The following is a 16,840-nucleotide window of genomic DNA, read 5'->3' as shown; positions in this document are numbered from 1 at the left end:
TGAGCTGTGGAGTAGAGTCCACCAAATGAAACTAAATGGAACTATACCAAATAAAATGGGGGCCAAACACAAGTGAGAATACATAAATTTGATAGAATGTGTTCTTAGAACTTTTATTACAAATCTCGATGTTCTTGCTCTTGGCATCTCAAAATTACTGCATATTGCTTTGGCCACTGACTAAAACACATTTATGTGATTCATTATCCTTTCTGATTTGTCTAAAGTTTTTTAGCATGTGTGCTCTCATTATAACATTTTAGATGTACTCTTGAGTCTGCCTGTGGGTTGACAAAGTTGTGTGTAACATGCAATTTATCTCACCTTTGTTATTCTCGGATGCAGCACCTAGGACGTTTAGAATTTGGTAGTGACTTGAAGCTGTTACAACTCTCTTTCTCTCCGATTGTATCATTTTTGAAACAATTCCAATCCATCACTAGCATGTCTGCATGTTACTTCCTAAATGTATTTCACATTTATCAATTTATCTTCATCTACACCACTACCATCATGATCTAAGTAAGTTGCTAACATTTTTAAATAATAACTAAAATGATCTCCTAATAGATTTGTCTGTATTTGCTCCAATGAATATTATTTCTTTTTTGTCAATCCATTTTATTCTCTTCTTCCAGAGAGCACTTCTTTAAATGAAGTCATATGTTGCATATGAAACTCCTATGCAGGTGATATCTTCCAGTCAACTTAGAATTAAAAGAAAATGTCAGAGTCTCTGCTCTGATGCCCACCTCCCTCTGAAATTCCAATTTACACCAAGTCCCAAGGCTCATTCACCCTTATCACACATGCAGTAGGGAAGACTTCTTTTATGCCATGATCTTTTCAAGATATGAAGATTTATATACCATGATCCCTGTACCTTAAAACTCCGCCCCCATTTTCAACTGTTCTTCCAGTCCTTCAGGTCTCTGCTCAACTATCCTTGTGTCTAAGGAAGTTTCCTTATCCCCCCTCTGATTCCATCAATCACCATATCATTCTTCCAGTGTTTTTTCACCTTCATGGCATCTGTCACATTGGACAATTATTTGATTAATTTATCTCTCATACATAAAAGCCTGTAACCTTGAAGATAGATACTTTAGCCCATGGGTGGTATAATTAGCTGTGGAAATGAACAAATAACCACAGGACACTTCTTGAGGATTCTGGGCTATCTAAGACTCTCGGGATGGTTTTCCAATCCTGACAATAGATTTCCTGGGAACAAGATTAGATTCAACTTGAGTTACAGAAAATAAGGCCATGTGATAATTTATGAATCCCTGAATTGAGGTTATACCATCTTCTATACTTGTTTAATAGCATATTTGTTCCTGTTTAAAATTTAATATCATTTAAATATATGCAGGAAAACAGTGCAATGAGAACACAACACCAAGATCATCTTCCAAAGATGTAGTTCTGCTTCAACGGAAAGCCCTTTGGTTCTAAGCACTGTAAATGAGAGTTGATACTATCAGATGGAACAACTCTTCCCCCAAAGTTGTGAAGACCCAAAACAGCCCCATGTGGGGCCCCAAGTTTGCCAGCTGATCCTCTCTAGACCAGATTCTTTTCACGTTGAGACTGTGGCCCCTTGGCCTTCCTGTTGCCTCCATTCAGTGGCAGAGGAGAAAAAAAATGCATGGATAAGGCACACAGAGTTCATAAAGGCTTTGATCTGCAGTGATGGACATCTCTTGGCCACTCGTTCTGTTAGCGATAGCTAATCACATTGTCAGGCTCGGGGGGTGGGGTGGGGAGCAGGAGATGATGAGAAATCACAGCATCCAGTGGACATCTAATAGCTAACGGCACTCTACGCTGGGAGGAAAGACATACATGCGGGTTTTGGACAGCTAGAAGCAGAAACGAGAGTGTGAAAACATTTTACCATACATACAGCACAGTAGGAATAAAATTAACGTATTGTCTATGCTATCAGAGTTCAGTAGAGGGAGGAAAATGACAGTGTGTATATAACTATAATATAATATCATATGTGCTACTTTAATGAATAAATATGTGTGTTCAACTTTGTGAGGAATATAAGATGGTAAAAACCTTTAAGGTAAGTCTAAGACTTTTAACTTAAATACTCTTTCAAGTAACTGTCATGCACTGGATTTTATTGCTACCAAAGAACTATTACCTTTAAAAAGTCACTGAGGTACTAGCATTTGGAATGGTTATTAAGACACTGCTTGAGATACTCATATCCTATATTGGAGTGCCAGGGTTGCAACCCCAACTCCCAATTCCAATTTTTTGCTAACGTGTACTCTGGGAGACAGCAGCTAATGACTCATGTGGTTGGGTCCCTGCCAACAACAGGAGGACCAGAATGGTCCAGCACTGGGGAATACGCCAGCGGATGCCATTAGAATAAATTAGTAAATACTTGTTTTGTATGAGAAGCTCAGCATTCGTGATACCTTATTATATGTTAAATAATCTTACCAATTTAGTTTTATGGACTATTGAGATATTTAACACACAAGGTCATAATTTTTCATGGTGAAAAACAGATCATTATAAGCTAAACAACATAACAAAGATAGTAGTTAGCTGGTGTGAAAATGGAAAAAAAATACCATGTGCTTTCACAATTCCATAGTTCAAGGTTACCTCTGAAAGAACTGAGAGGGAGGTTTCAGTTTTAATCATGTTTTTGTTTTCAAAACCAGTAGTAGTAGAAGTAGTAGTAGTAGTAGTAATAGTCATAGTAGTACAGGTAGGGCTTACTATATGCTAGGCACTCTGCTAAGCAATAATATAGATTTTCTCAATCATATAACCAGGATGAATGAGGTCAGTATTGTTACTATCATCATTTTTCAGATGAGTGAACAGACCCAGATTAGTAAAGAAACTTTCCATAATCCATTCACAACGTGAGACAGAAGTTTAATTAGTACCCAAGTCCCAAGTTTAAGATTTTCAACTCATCCCAGCCCCCAAATATTCTACATTAAGCAGTTTCCACTTACAAATATACCTAATTCTATGTAACTCAAGTGGAAACAGAAACAGCTCAGAATTATCCCTCACACATTCCTGTCTCTAAGAACTAAGAAACAGTGAAACAAATGCAATAGAAAAGCAACTGTTATTTCAAGGGTTTGATCCCCAATCTCTTTCATCAGACTTCTGATATTACAGTTCAAGCTGCCCTTCTTTCTCTCCACCTTTTCCTAACATAACGTAGTTGTACTGAGTCCCATGAACAGAAATACTGTAGATCTCTACAGATTGCAACGTTCATTCATATTTTCCACCCTCAGCCCAGCCTCACCTATGCAGCCACGTTCCTTACTGCCTCAAACAACAAAATCTGTGACTGCCTCACCACTATGTCTGCTTCTGAGTTCTTGATTTCCATACTTACCTGCCTTGGGAAGAGCGTGGCCAACTCCCTTGATGCTCAAGCCAGGCACCCTGAGGTCAGCTTGGAGCCTTCCTTGACTTCAAGCCCAGCCAGGCAGCAAGGCCTGACAATTCTGTCTCTAAACGTCCAGCCACTTCTGTGTCTTCCACCCGTTTCTTCTCCTGCCATGTCTCTCCTTAACTTGTTTCTGTGCTTCCACTGGGGCCTTGGTTAAGCCCTTCCCCACACTGCAGCAAGAGAGATTCTTAAAATATAAATAAGTTGGTACAAGGTCTCTTAAAACTATTTGAAGATTTTGTTTGCAATTCAAGTAAGATTGGAGGCTTTATCAGAGCCCATCAGGTCTTTATAAGTTCCAGCCCCAGCCTGGCTCTCACACTTGATCCTCTGCAGCTTTTCTCTCTTTGCTTCTCCCAGGCTTACCTTGACCCCACATCAACCCCAAGATGTCTGCTGTTCCTTGAATGGTGCTCATTTCTGCTTACCACCCTAAGCAGATTCCTCACATTTTGACATCACTGCTTCACTATTAGCTTCTCAGAAAGGCCTTTCCTGACTGCCCTTTCTAAAGAGAACCCCCAGCCACCATCTCTACCTCATCTCAGTGAGCCCAGCAGTTAAGACACCTGCGTTCCACATCCGATTGATTTCTGACTCCAGCTTCCTGATAAAGCAGAAATGGTCCCTGCTGCCCACACGGAGATGTGGACTGAGTTCCTAGCTCCTGACTTCAGCCCTGCCTAACCTCACTGTTGTGGGCATTTGGGAAGTGAGCCAGCAGATGAGAGGTAGCCTCTCTCTTTCTCTCTCTCTCTCTGCCTCTCTCTACTTCTCCCTCCCTCTTCCTCTCACCCTCACTCCCTCCCTCCCTCTCTCTTACTCGCTCTATCTCCTTCTCCCTCCCCACTTTCTCTCTCCATCCCTGTGCCTCTCAAATAAATAAAAATTTAAAAAACAATTTCCTTCATAGTATTTTTCAATCGTGATATATGTCTTTGCCCATTTATTTGCTAATCTTTACCTGACTCTCCAGTTGAATGTAAACTCCATATAGTGAGAGTCTAGCTTCTGTTGCATGCTATTGAACTGCGGATGCTGGGAGCATTCCCTGTCTTCTAGAAGATACCCAGTAAGTATCTGCCAGCAACGGAGAATATGGTGGCATAAATATCAACATGAACAAGAACAAACGAAAGAGTATATTTCTGTTTCATAAATAAGAATATCAAATTTTCTTTGATAGAGAAACAGGGTAATACCACAGTGCTTATACTTTTTTTTTTTTTTTTTTTTTTTTTGACAGGCAGAGTGGACAGTGAGAGAGAGAGACAGAGAGAAAGGTCTTCCTTTTTGCCATTGGTTCACCCTCCAATGGCTGCAGCGGCCGGCGCACCGCGCTGATCCGATGGCAGGAGCCAAGTGTTTCTCCTGGTCTCCCATGGGGTGCAGGGCCCAAGCACTTGAGCCATACTCCACTGCACTCCCTGGCCACAGCAGAGAGCTGGCCTGGAAGAGGTGCCACGGGACAGAATCCAGCGCCCCGACCGGGACTAGAACCTGGTGTGCCGGCGCCGCAAGGTGGAGGATTAGCCTAGTGAGCCGCGGCGCCGGCCAGTGCTTATACTTTTGAGTCAACTTTACTTTCTAAAAACTGAACTCCTACCACTAAGTTTTGAGTACCTTAGAAAAGGGTACTGATTATTTACCTAGCACATTTTCCCTCCAATATAAAATGGTGAAGATGACTTTACAGAATTGGGAGGTGAGTTAAATGAAATGATGTATCATGTGCCCATCACAATATTTTCTTTATGGAAGAGGCTTAGGAAGTATCAGCTCCTCGGAGGACATAGCCTGTGATAGACATTGATGCAGGAACCAGGAGGATCCTGTTTCTGTTCTTTTGGTTTTGCCACTTGATTGCTCTCTGACCACTGAACCAGTCTTTTTCTTATTTAAGTAAGGAAATTCTCTCCCTCTTCCTGCCTACAAAATTATGGCTCACATATCAGCCTCCTCACTAATGACTGAGTAATCTTTCATTTTCTTAGTTGAAAAGAACTTAAAAGGAAAAAATTAAATTCTAACTTTTTTTTAAATTCTAACTTTAAAAAAAATAAGATTCTAATCATTCTAACCCAATTTCTAAAACACTTCAACCCATAATTTTGAACCATTTCTACACTTAAATTTCACAATTCTGCCAGCTTGTCCTCTCTGACTCCTTGCTTAACAATTTGAAAGCTGGTTTCAAGTCTTTCCAGATCACCAACCCAACCATTTACCACTAGGCCTATGGTTGGCATTCATTCGGAGCATTAATAGGTTTGGTTTTTATATGTAACAGCTCACTCACTCAGATATACTCTTAGGAGTTTAGACCTTTGGTTCTTTTGAAGGGAATATTACATTTTGGGGAAAGGGCCAAAGGAGGCTGATGCTCCTAACTCCTAGTTGGCACACAAGCTAATAATCACATTGAGATTTCGTTCCCCGGCCTGAAACAGGAAGGGGCTACCAGCTCATAACATCCCATTAGTTGGAATTTGTCATGAATCAGAGAATCAAGGGGACTGCTATTTAATAATTGACAGTTTCTTCATGAAAACAACTCAATCACCTTTGTTTGAAAATATCTGGGCAAATAATGAATCTATAGTGAGATCAGAAACAAAACATTTTCAAGTTTGTTAGAATGAGGTCAGAATACCAAGCCCTAGTAGAACTGTAACTCTCTAGGTCTATATTTGATCCTCATTGAGTTAGCATTTCTCTAGATGTGAAATCAAGATAAAGACATATGACCACATTTACAGTTGAAATGTAACCGTGAAAAGGAGCACTGACTTGACAAATAATCATTAATAAATGCCCTCCCCAATTTTTCTCTGTATTTGAGGCTGTAGATCAGACATGGAAAATGTCTTTGACAAGCTTGAAACAACAGGAAGGACATTTAGCAAATGGCAGCTATCTATGAAATAGTCACTGTCGAAGCCTTGAAACCTCTCATAAGGAATCCAACTACACTGCGGCTGCCACCCTGTGAGGAAGTCCAAGATGGCCACAGGGCAAAGTCATGTGAAGTAGGGGTCAGTGAGCGAATCTTTCTATAAAGAGCCAGAAGGTAAATATTTTAGGTTTTTGCAGGATATATGGTCTCTGTTGTGACTGGCAACTCTGAATTTGCAGAATTAAATGATATTAAAACAAGTGTATGTGACTGTGCTCCACTGAATCTTTATTTACAGACACATGTTTTAATCTCATATTCCACAGCTCATGAAGTATTGTATTTTTTTAGTTTTCTTGGGAATACTAAAGCATTTAAAACCTTTCTCTCTGTGGATTGCACAAAAATAGGCTGAAGACTGGATTTGACAGAGAAACAGGAAAAGAACTACTGAGTTAATTCTCAAGGGTTTCGGCCCCAGACATTTTTGTCATCCAAGTTGAGGTAGCTTCACAGGGTCTGATAAGCTACGTACACTGGGCACTGTCTGAGTTATTCTTCCCCAGAATCATGAGACACAATAATGATAAATCAAGTCCCATTTCTGCAGGCAGTTTATTAAGCAGCAATAGAAAATTATTATCACTCTTACAGAAAAGGTGGCAATGAAAAAGTGCATTTAGCTTTCTGTTTTTAGATTTTATTTATTTTATTAGAGAGTTAGAGTTACAGACAGTGAGAGGGAGAGACAGAGAGAAAGATTTTCCATCCAATGGTTCACTCCCCAGTTGGCCGCAACCGCTGGAGCTGTGTCGATCCGAAGCCAGGAGCCAGACACCTCTTCCTGGTCTCCCACACGGGTGCAGGGGCCCAGGGATCTGGGCCATCTTACACTGCTTTCCCAGGCCACAGCAGAGAGCTGGATGAGAAGCGGAGCAGCCGGGACTAGAGCCGGCACCCAAATGGGATGCCACTGCCGCAGATGGAGGATTAACCTACTGCGTCACGGCGCCGGCCCCAAGTGTATTTAGTTTTACATTAACTTCTGTGATCACATCACTAGTCTTAACCTTCTCACTGGCCAGTAGGAATCAGTGACTTAACTGTTTTGACTAATGATTTTTATTATACCACTGATACAACTCCATTGTCAAAATGAGCAAAGCTTCCATGAAAGCAATGACATTTAAAGATATGTTATACTAATGTCACAAGGGAGATGAATTTTCTGATTTTGCCATTAGGATTAGGTAACAAATGAAGACCTTGGTGTCTTAAATGTAGTTAGAAGGAAATAAAGAATCTTTTTAATCATCCCCACAACTGATCTAGTTTTTACCATCCAACTCTTATGCTTCCCTTACTACTAAGACTTTGAGTTTTTCCTCCTCTGCCACTCAGCACCTGTAGTTCTAGAGAACCTAAGTGCAAAGATGGAGTACATGTTTCAGGCACAAGCACATTAGAGAAGAGCATTCTCATGGCCAAAGATATTCAGTCCTCAATGGACATAAACACAAGTCATTGTGGTCCACGTAATTTTAGCTGGGGCATCTGGGAAAGAAACTCTTACATATTTTTCCCTTTCCAGGATGAAAATTTATAAGATTCTTAAAATGATGAAGCTGAGCCTTCTCTTGCTAAGTCTAAAACCAAACTAGCTTAAATCCAACCGGGGAACTAGGAATTGAGAGAAGCAGAGAAATACACTGTATGCTCATTCCAGTTATCTCTAATCTAGTGATTGTCCTAAATGTTTTATCTTGCATTACACAATTAATTGATTCTTTGTTGAAGTAAGATTAGGTCAAATTTTTCTGACAGTTTACACAGAAAACGCCCTGATCCCACATCTGGGAAAAGACTTTCTTCTAGTAGAATACTCATTTAGTTACTCTTTAATAAATAATTTTTTTAAATTGTAGGTAGTACACTCAAGGTATTGGTGATAGGACCTCAGATGACAAAAATTAGTGACAACAAAGTGCATAGCCACTAGCAGCTCACCACCTACTAGTGAAAACAGGCTTATAAACAAAGAATTAAAATGCAGTGTGATTAAAGTGTGATGGCATTGTGGCCTAAAGAAGGAAGTGGTCATCACGCTTGAGTAGGCAGTGGAGGTGCAGAGAGAGATTACTGAGCTCAGGTGGGGGAGGGGCAGCTGTTAGATTCCAAACAGAGCAACCCCAGGCACAGATGCACGGACATTTCCAACAACACATGTTGTTTCAAGAACTTCAAGTAGTTCAACTTTTCAGGGTCACAAAACACGGGGATTCAGGGAGACATGAAAGCTTTGGATGGGATGGATAGCCAGCAATTTGGATTTCTGTCTGTGGATCTGGCAGGATCATCAAAGTATCCTAAGCAAGGGGAGGTGTGTGCTACAATGTATGTTGATGAAACTGTTTTGTCAATAGCATTGAATGGGTCTGAATGAGGGAGGGGACAAGAATCAGAGCGTGATGAAGGTCAAAACCAAGGAAAAAGCCATGAGACTGTAGTAGGAACCAGAAGCAAAAGGCACTAGAAACATCTCACAAATCTGCTTGGGGCATCAATGGTAGGAGAAGGAGAGAAAACCTCACTGATGATTCTCTAGTGTTTGTACAAGTCAGACTTGTAAAAAAGAGTAGATATTGGTAGAAGTAAATACTCCCTTCCTTCATTCAATTCGTTATCTCCAGCTTGTGTCTTACAAATGCCTTCTTTTTTCTTCTCCTCTGTTGCCAGTTTAATCCTATTTTCTCTCAATTAAAATGTACAACTTGGCAACATCCCATTCTCTCCTTTCTTTGACTTGGGTACATGCACTCAGAATGTGTCTGGTGACATAAAACCCTGGGAGGGAATTGGGGGTGGAGTTAAGATGTATTGAGCAGTGTCACTGGACATTGAGGGTCACCAAGGTCAGAATTCTGAGGCTGTAGACATTCTCAGAGCTGGGTCCCCTGCCCCACGCTGTCCATGTGCTCTCCCACCAGCGCATGGCATAGGAAGTGACATCTTGGCCTCGAAGATGCAAAGCAGCTAATGAGGACTCGGTGTTGCTCTCCACAAACTTCTCTCTCACTTCTGATGTGGGCGGAAATGAACTCAGCCCAAAATGCTCGACTGGTTTCACCCCCTGAGCTGGGTGGTGCAGCTGCAAAGCGTGTGCTGTGAACCTTGTGAGCTCACATCTGAGAGCCACAGAACCATGACTTTGTGGCCGTAACTTAGGAGCGTATAAAACCCAAGGAGGCAGAGGGACCTTAACAATAGGAACACAGCCCTCTGTCTTACCAGGGCACACCCTCCTGACCCACAACTGAATGTACCTTGGGGCAGCACCTTCAGCAGGGCTGACATACTTCCTCTGCGGAACTGAACAGTGTTCACTCTGCTGCAGAGCAATGGTGAGACCGGAACACGTTTGTGCAGGAAGTCAGCGGTTCCCTTTTTAACAATGTCTGCTTGTCAACTGCTGTCCACGACTTCTAGGTGTTGCACAAGGAATCTGGGCTGCACGCCTTGCTGTCCCTGCCCTTCGGTGGAACTTTTCTCCAAATTCTGGCTGGAAGGTAGGTCACGAGGCCAGGAAGCAATAGACTCAGTTTCACAACACAGGGTGAGGTGAGGCTGAACTCCAAGCTCCTAGCTGTGTGAGCTGAGTTCAACACCCAGGTTGGAATCCGCTGCCATTGTCACAGGGGCAAACTGCAGAGGTGACAGTAGACCAAGGTCTCCCTGCCTGTGACATGCAGATTAGGGACAGCAGCTCCTCCTAAACAGTAGAAGTCTCCTCCATTCCCCTGACACCCGCACACCGCACACACATCCTGCCCATGAGGGATTTACACACCCAACTCTCCCCAGGTTCATTCTTCATTTCAGTAAAGATTGTATGGTATGAGGACACCTGGCTGGGTTAGAAAATGCCCACGCTGCCTAGAGGTGTGTGAATGAATCAGCCATGAGATTGATTGTCTCTTCAGTGCTAAGCAAATGACTTTAAAGCCAACAAAAATGGTCACACGCTGTATCAATGACAAAACTGATTTTATCTTCTTGAGTACATTAAAAAGGAAAGTACATCCTTTTTCCCTAATTAAAGACTATGGAGGGCACTCCATTCATTTTGTTGGGTTTACCCTCATGATCCTGACGGAGTCAGAGGAATTAGAGCCCTCAAACACATCCTTTTTGTTTGTTTTATCACTGTTTCTTTGAAGTACAAGAGCCAGGTCCATGTTGACTGCATCCAAGGCAGTGATCTGCTGATTGTCTGGGCGGATAGGTTTTAAGACATGTAAGTGAATCTACGCTTTTTTAATAGAAGAGGGGCTATTAGAATGGGTCGTGCCTCCCTGTGAACAGACAGAAACAGCTCTTTTAGCTGGATATTCACAAATATACTGTAGATGGTCTACGAACACAAAAAGCAAACTGCAAAGCTCATTGTGTGCAAAATTCACACCACCATTCACTCTTTTTTTTTTTTTTTTTTTTGGACAGGCAGAGTGGACAGTGAGAGAGAAAGACAGAGGGAAAGGTCTTCCTTTGCCGTTGGTTCACCCTCCAATGGCCGCCGCGGCCGGCGCACCGCGCTGATCCAAAGCCAGGAGCCAGGTGCTTCTCCTGGTCTCTCATGGGGTGCAGGGCTCAAGCACTTGGGCCATCCTCCACTGCACTCCTGGGCCACAGCAGAGAGCTGGCCTGGAAGAGGGGCAACCAGGACAGAATCTGGCGCCCCGACCAGGACTAGAACCCGGGTGCCAGTGCCGCAGGCAGAGGATTAGCCTAGTGAGCCATGGCGCCGGCCCACCATTCACTCTTAAAACTTCTAATCCTGAAAGGAAATGTAGTGTCTTAATAGTTTACATAAGCTTATTATGTTACATTTTGCTATATTTATATGTTTGTGACATGAAAATTGCATAACCCATTTGCAAGAAAAATCATTAGTTAATGATAATTTAAAGACTGCTTTTAAAAAAACTATTTGTATGAAAAGAACTGAAAGGTCCTGTCCACTTGTAGGGTTTTTTAAAAAGATTTTATTTATTTATTTGAGAGGTAGAGCTATACACAGAGGGAGGGAGAGACAGAGAGAGAGGTCTTCCATCTGCTGGCTCACTCCCCAAGTCGCCACAATGGCCGGAGCTAGGCCAATCCGAAGCCAGGAGCCTCCCTGGGGCCTCCCACACGGGTGCAGGGGCCCACACGCTGCAGCCTACTAAGTCGCAGCACCAGTCCCCCAGTTGCAGTTAAAAGAAATTTTTCTCTATGTAACTACAAGTTGGCCTTCACAATAGGTCAGTTGTTGATATTAAATAATATTACGGAATTTGGAGTAATTTTCTGAAGTACATGGTACAGACTGAATATCCTTTATCTGAAATATGTGAGACCAAGTAGATTGGATTTAGAATTTGTTCAGAATTTGAAATATTTCTACAGATACAATGAGGTGTCTTGGGCATGGGACCTATGTCTAAACACATGCCTGAACACATATATGTCTCATATGCACCTTGTGTCCATGGCCTGAAGTTTTATTTAAGTGTACCTGTGTTTGGATAGTCACTTGTCACCTGAGGTCAGCTATGGAATTTTTCACTTGTGGCATCATGTCAGTCCTCAAAAAGTTTTGGGTTTTCAAGAATTTTAAATTTCAGATTTTCAAATCAGGGTTCTCAATTTGCAATGGCAATGGTATATGATGATGCAAATGTGGACATAGGAGAATATTCATAATTTTTGAACAGTCAGGCTGAAGTCTTTAGGAGCACAGTGTCAAGATGTTCTCATAATGCTTCAGAAAAAAACTAACTTGAGAGACTGATAAATATATTTAAAATTGAGGGGCTGGCACTGTGGTGTAGCGGGTAAATCTGCCACCTGCGGTGCCAGCTTCCTGTATGTACACCAATTCAAGTCCCAGCTGCCCCACTTCTGATAAAGCAGTGAAAGGTGACCCAAGTCTTTGGGCCCCTACAACTGTGAGGGAGACCCAGAGGAGGCTCCTGGTTCCTGGCTTCGGATCAGTGCAGCTCCAGCAGTTGTGACCAACTGGGGAGTGAACCAGCAGATGGAAGACTCCTCTCTCTCTTTCTTGGCCTCTACCTCTCTGTAACTGCCTTTCAAATAAATAAATCTTTAAAAAAGTTTTTAAAAAATAAAAAAAAATAAGATCGACTAAATGGGCATAAAAAACAATAAAATGCTTACAACTGGTGAATCTAGCTTCAGATATGTGAATGACCCCTATACAATTCTTTTTGTATTTGTTTAAATTTTTAATGAGCTGTTTATAAAACAGTAAGTGTAATAAACATTCAAATTTGCTTGACACACTGGGCTTCCAGTTAATGATATCTTATCATGGTTATTTGCTATTCATCCTCTGAAATACCGTGTATTATTTATTCAGTATTATTCACTTTGTTACTCTGTTAAAAAGATGTACAATGGTGGTGGGAGTTATTTGAGGCAGCAGGTAAGATGCCACTTGGGATACCTGCAGTCCATGTTATCTTCTCTCAGTTCTAGTCCAACTCTCCGTCCTGCTCAGCTTCCCTCCAATGTGTACCTTGGGAGATAGGAGATGAAGGTTCAAGTATTTGGGTCCCTGACACCCTTGTGAGAAATCCAGATTGAGCTGTAGGCTTCTGGATTCGAGCTGGCTCAACCCTGGCTGTTGAGGGCATTTGGGGAATGAACCAGCATATGGAAGATACGTCTCTGTCTGTCTCTGTCTCTGTCTCGGTCTCGCCCTTTCTTCTCTTTTGCTCCCTCTCCATCCCCTCTGTCTCTCTGCTTTTCAAATAAATGGAAATAAATGAATAACTATTTTTAAAAATGTATGTACAACTGAAACCATTTAGGGAAGAAGAAACGTCCAAATGTGCATTCATGCATGAACTTATCCATCTTCCTTAAAATAAGATAATTTTGGTAAAGGGGGTTTCTCTAGAGCACATTTTATTAGATTCTATTTAAATAAAAGTATATTTGTGTGTTTATATGTGTATGCCTGTGAGGGAACATGAATGTAAACAGAGAGGGATGTCTAAAAATACATTTTCCAAAAGGTAAACAGTTATTATCTGTCAGACTACATTATTATTTGTGATTTTTAGCCTTGCATATTTTTTATTGAATGAATGTGGTATCATCTGAAAACATAACAGTATAATATAGCAAATGAATCACATATTGACCTTAATCTTATTTGAGAAATACATGAACTTATTGTTAACCAGCAACACATTCTGTGTACACAGTGTACACGACCAGTAATGACTTTCTCAAGAAAAACTCAATGGCATTGAGCTATTTTTAGGTTGTGATTGCACTCATATTTCTTTTTATTTTCCACTTAGGATAGCATTTGAGTGTGTGGTTTATATTTCAAAGAACATGAAATTCTAAATAAATAACTTCCTCTAGCACTGCATTTTCCTCTGTATCAAGGAAAGAATTATTCATATACTCTAGGCAGGCTAAAATGTAAGTCCAACTGATGATTACCTTTTCTTACTTATTTTTCTTTGCTTCTATCTTTTTAAAAAATTTTATTAAAATACAACATCCATATCAAGAAACGTACTCAAGTGTACAGATTCATGAGTTTTTAGTTACTTATCTCCCTCATAATCAACACCCAAATTAAGAACAAAGCCTTATTGGTACCCCCAAGAGTCTTCACTATTCCTACCCTCTCTTCTTTATTTTTTTCACATTTGAAATAGAAGTATATTGTCATTTACATTGTATGATTCAGTGAGGCAACCTTTAAATCTATATCTATATATGATCTAACTTCCACACAATTTTTATCCTCTAAATGTTAAGCACCACAGAGAAGAGAAGACAGGTGCTATATTTTTCAGGCCTTGCTTATTTCACTTTGCATAATTATCTCCAGTAGCACCCTTTTTGTTGAAAATGTCAGGATTCAATTCTTTTTATGACTGAGTGGTATTCTAGAGTGTAAATATACCACATTTTCTTTTTCCAGTCATCAGTTGATGAACATCTAAGTTGATAACATATCTTAGCTATTGTGAATTGAGCTGCCATAAACATGGGAGTACAGATAACAGTTTCATATGCTACTTTCCTTTCAATTGGATATATTCCCAGGAGTAGCATAGAGGGTTCATATAGATTTACAGTTTTCCGTGGGATATCTATATTGTCTTCCATAATGGTTACACCAGTTTACATTCCCACCAACTGCGTATTAGCGTACCTTTTTCTCCACATTCTCACCAGCATTTGTCATTTTTTGATTTTTAGAAGACAGTCATTCTGAGGTGAGGTGATACCTCTTTGTCATCATTTGCATTTCTCTGATGGCTAGTAATCTTGAGCATTTTTTTTTCATGTGTCTGTTGGTCATTTCTGATTGATTCCTTTTTTAAAAAATGCCTGTTCATATTGTTTGCCCATTTCTTAACTGGGTCATTTGTTTAGTTGTTGTTGGGTTTCTTGAGCTCCTTATATATTATGGATTCTAATCTGTTATCAGATGCATAGTTTGCAAATATTTTCTACATTCTGCTCAGTGCCTCTTGGTTTTGTTGAGTATTTCTTTTGCTGGGCAGAAGCCTCTTATCTTGATGTAATCTCATTTGTCTATTTTTGCATTTATTGCCTGTGCTTTTGGGGTCTTAGTCCAGAAGTCTTTGCCTTAGGCAAATATCTTGCAGCATTTCCCTTGTGCTTTCCTCTATTAATTTGATGGTTTCAGGTCTTGGGTTTAGATTCTTGATCCCTTATGAGTTTATTTTTGTGTATAGTGCAAGGTAGGGGTCTTGTTTCAAACATCTATATATGTAAATCCAATCTCCCCAACACAATGTGTTGAAGAGAATATCCTTCCTCCAGGGAATGATGTTAGTTCATTTGTCAAGCATTAATTTGTTGTAGATATGTGTATTAATTTCTGGGGTTTCTATTCTGTCCCATTGGTCTACACATCTATTTTTGTGCCAAAACCAGGCTGTTTTGGCCAGCACCGAGGCTCAATAGGCTAATGCTCTGCCTGTGGTACCAGCACACTGGGTTCTAGTCCCAGTCGGGGCACTGGATTTTGTCCTGGTTGCTCCTCTTCCAGTCCAGCACTCTGCTGTGGCCCGAGAGTGCAGTGGAGGATGGCCCAAGTGCTTGAGCCCTGCACCCGCATGGGAGACCAGGAGAAACACCTGGCTCCTGCCTTCGGATTGAAGCACACTGGCTGCAGTGGCCATTGGGAGGTGAACCAACGGCAAAGGAAGACCTTTCTCTCTGTCTCTCTCTCTCTCTCACTGTCCATGCTGCCTGTCAAAAAACAAACAAACAAACAAAAACAACAAACAAACAAAAAAACCAGGCTGTTTTGATAATAAAAGCTCTGTAATTATGTCTTGAAATCTAGTGTTGTCATTCCTCCAACCTTGTTATTATTGCTCATTTTTACTTTGGCTATTCAGGGTCTTTTGTATTTTTGTATGTGTTTTAGGATTCTTCTAGATCTGTGAAGAATATCCTTGGGATTTGATTGAGGTCACATTTAATCTGTGAACTTCTTTGGGTAGTGTGGAAATTTTGATTATATTAATTCTTTCCATGAACATGGAAGATGTTTGTGTTTGTGTGTGTGTCTTACACTTTTTTCATTAATGTTTCATCATTTTCATTGTGGATATTTTTTACTTCCTCATTTAAATTTATCCCAATGTATTGCAGGATTTTTGAAGTTACTGTGAATTGGACTGATCTTACAAGCTCTTTCTCAGAACACTGTTGATATATAAGAAGGCTACTGGGGCTGGCACTGTGGTGTAGTGGGTAAAGCCACTGCCTGCAGTGCCAGCATCCCATATGGGTGCTTGTTCAAGTTGCGGCTGCTCCACTTCTGATCCAGCTCTCTGCTATGGCCTGGAACAACAGTAGAAGATGGCCCAAGTCCTTGGGCCCCTGCACCCACGTGGAAGACCCGGAAGAATCTCCTGACTCCTAACTTCAGATCAGCACAACTCTGGCCACTGCAGCCACCTAGGGAGTGAACCAGTGGATGGAAGACCTCTCTACCTCTCTCTCTGCCTCTCCTTCTCTCTCTGTGTAAATCTGACTTTCAAATAAATAAACCAACCTTATTAAAAAAAAAAAAAAGAAGGCTATTGATTTTTGTGTGTTGATTTTGTGTCCTGTAACTTTGTCAAATTCTCTCAGTAGAATATTATGGTTCCCCTATATAAAGCATCACATCCTCTACACACAAGAATAATTTGACTTCCTCCTTACTAGTTTGTATCTCTGATTTTTTTCTTGCCTAATGGCTCTGGCTAAACTCCCAGATACATATTGACTAATAATGGTGAGAGTGGGTATTCTTGTTTGGTTCTGGATCTTAGTGGCAATTCTTCCAGTTTTTCCCCATTCAATATGATGTTGGCTGTGTGTTCGTCGTATGTTGTCTTGATTGCATTGATGTTATTTCAATAATCAATTTTTAAAAG

At 40.8% G+C, this 16,840-nt stretch overlaps 1 long non-coding RNA gene across 2 annotated transcripts; it reads left to right on the top strand.

The window, feature by feature from the left end:
• The first annotated feature begins 9,330 nt into the window (after positions 1-9,330).
• LOC138845055 (uncharacterized) lies at positions 9,331-16,493 on the top strand. Of its 2 annotated transcripts, XR_016219498.1 has the most exons (3): positions 9,417-9,748; positions 9,834-9,913; positions 16,068-16,493. It is a non-coding gene; the product is annotated as an uncharacterized LOC138845055 (long non-coding RNA). The 2 variants fall into 2 exon arrangements; XR_011381788.2 differs by having other exon boundaries at positions 9,331-9,913.
• The last annotated feature ends 347 nt before the right edge of the window (positions 16,494-16,840 follow it).

Source organism: Oryctolagus cuniculus, chromosome 13 (genome assembly GCF_051225735.1).
Source record: "Oryctolagus cuniculus isolate XC-2025 breed Fujian yellow rabbit chromosome 13, ASM5122573v1, whole genome shotgun sequence".
Taxonomy (NCBI): domain Eukaryota; kingdom Metazoa; phylum Chordata; class Mammalia; order Lagomorpha; family Leporidae; genus Oryctolagus; species Oryctolagus cuniculus.
This window is presented reverse-complemented; position numbering and strand designations above follow the sequence as displayed.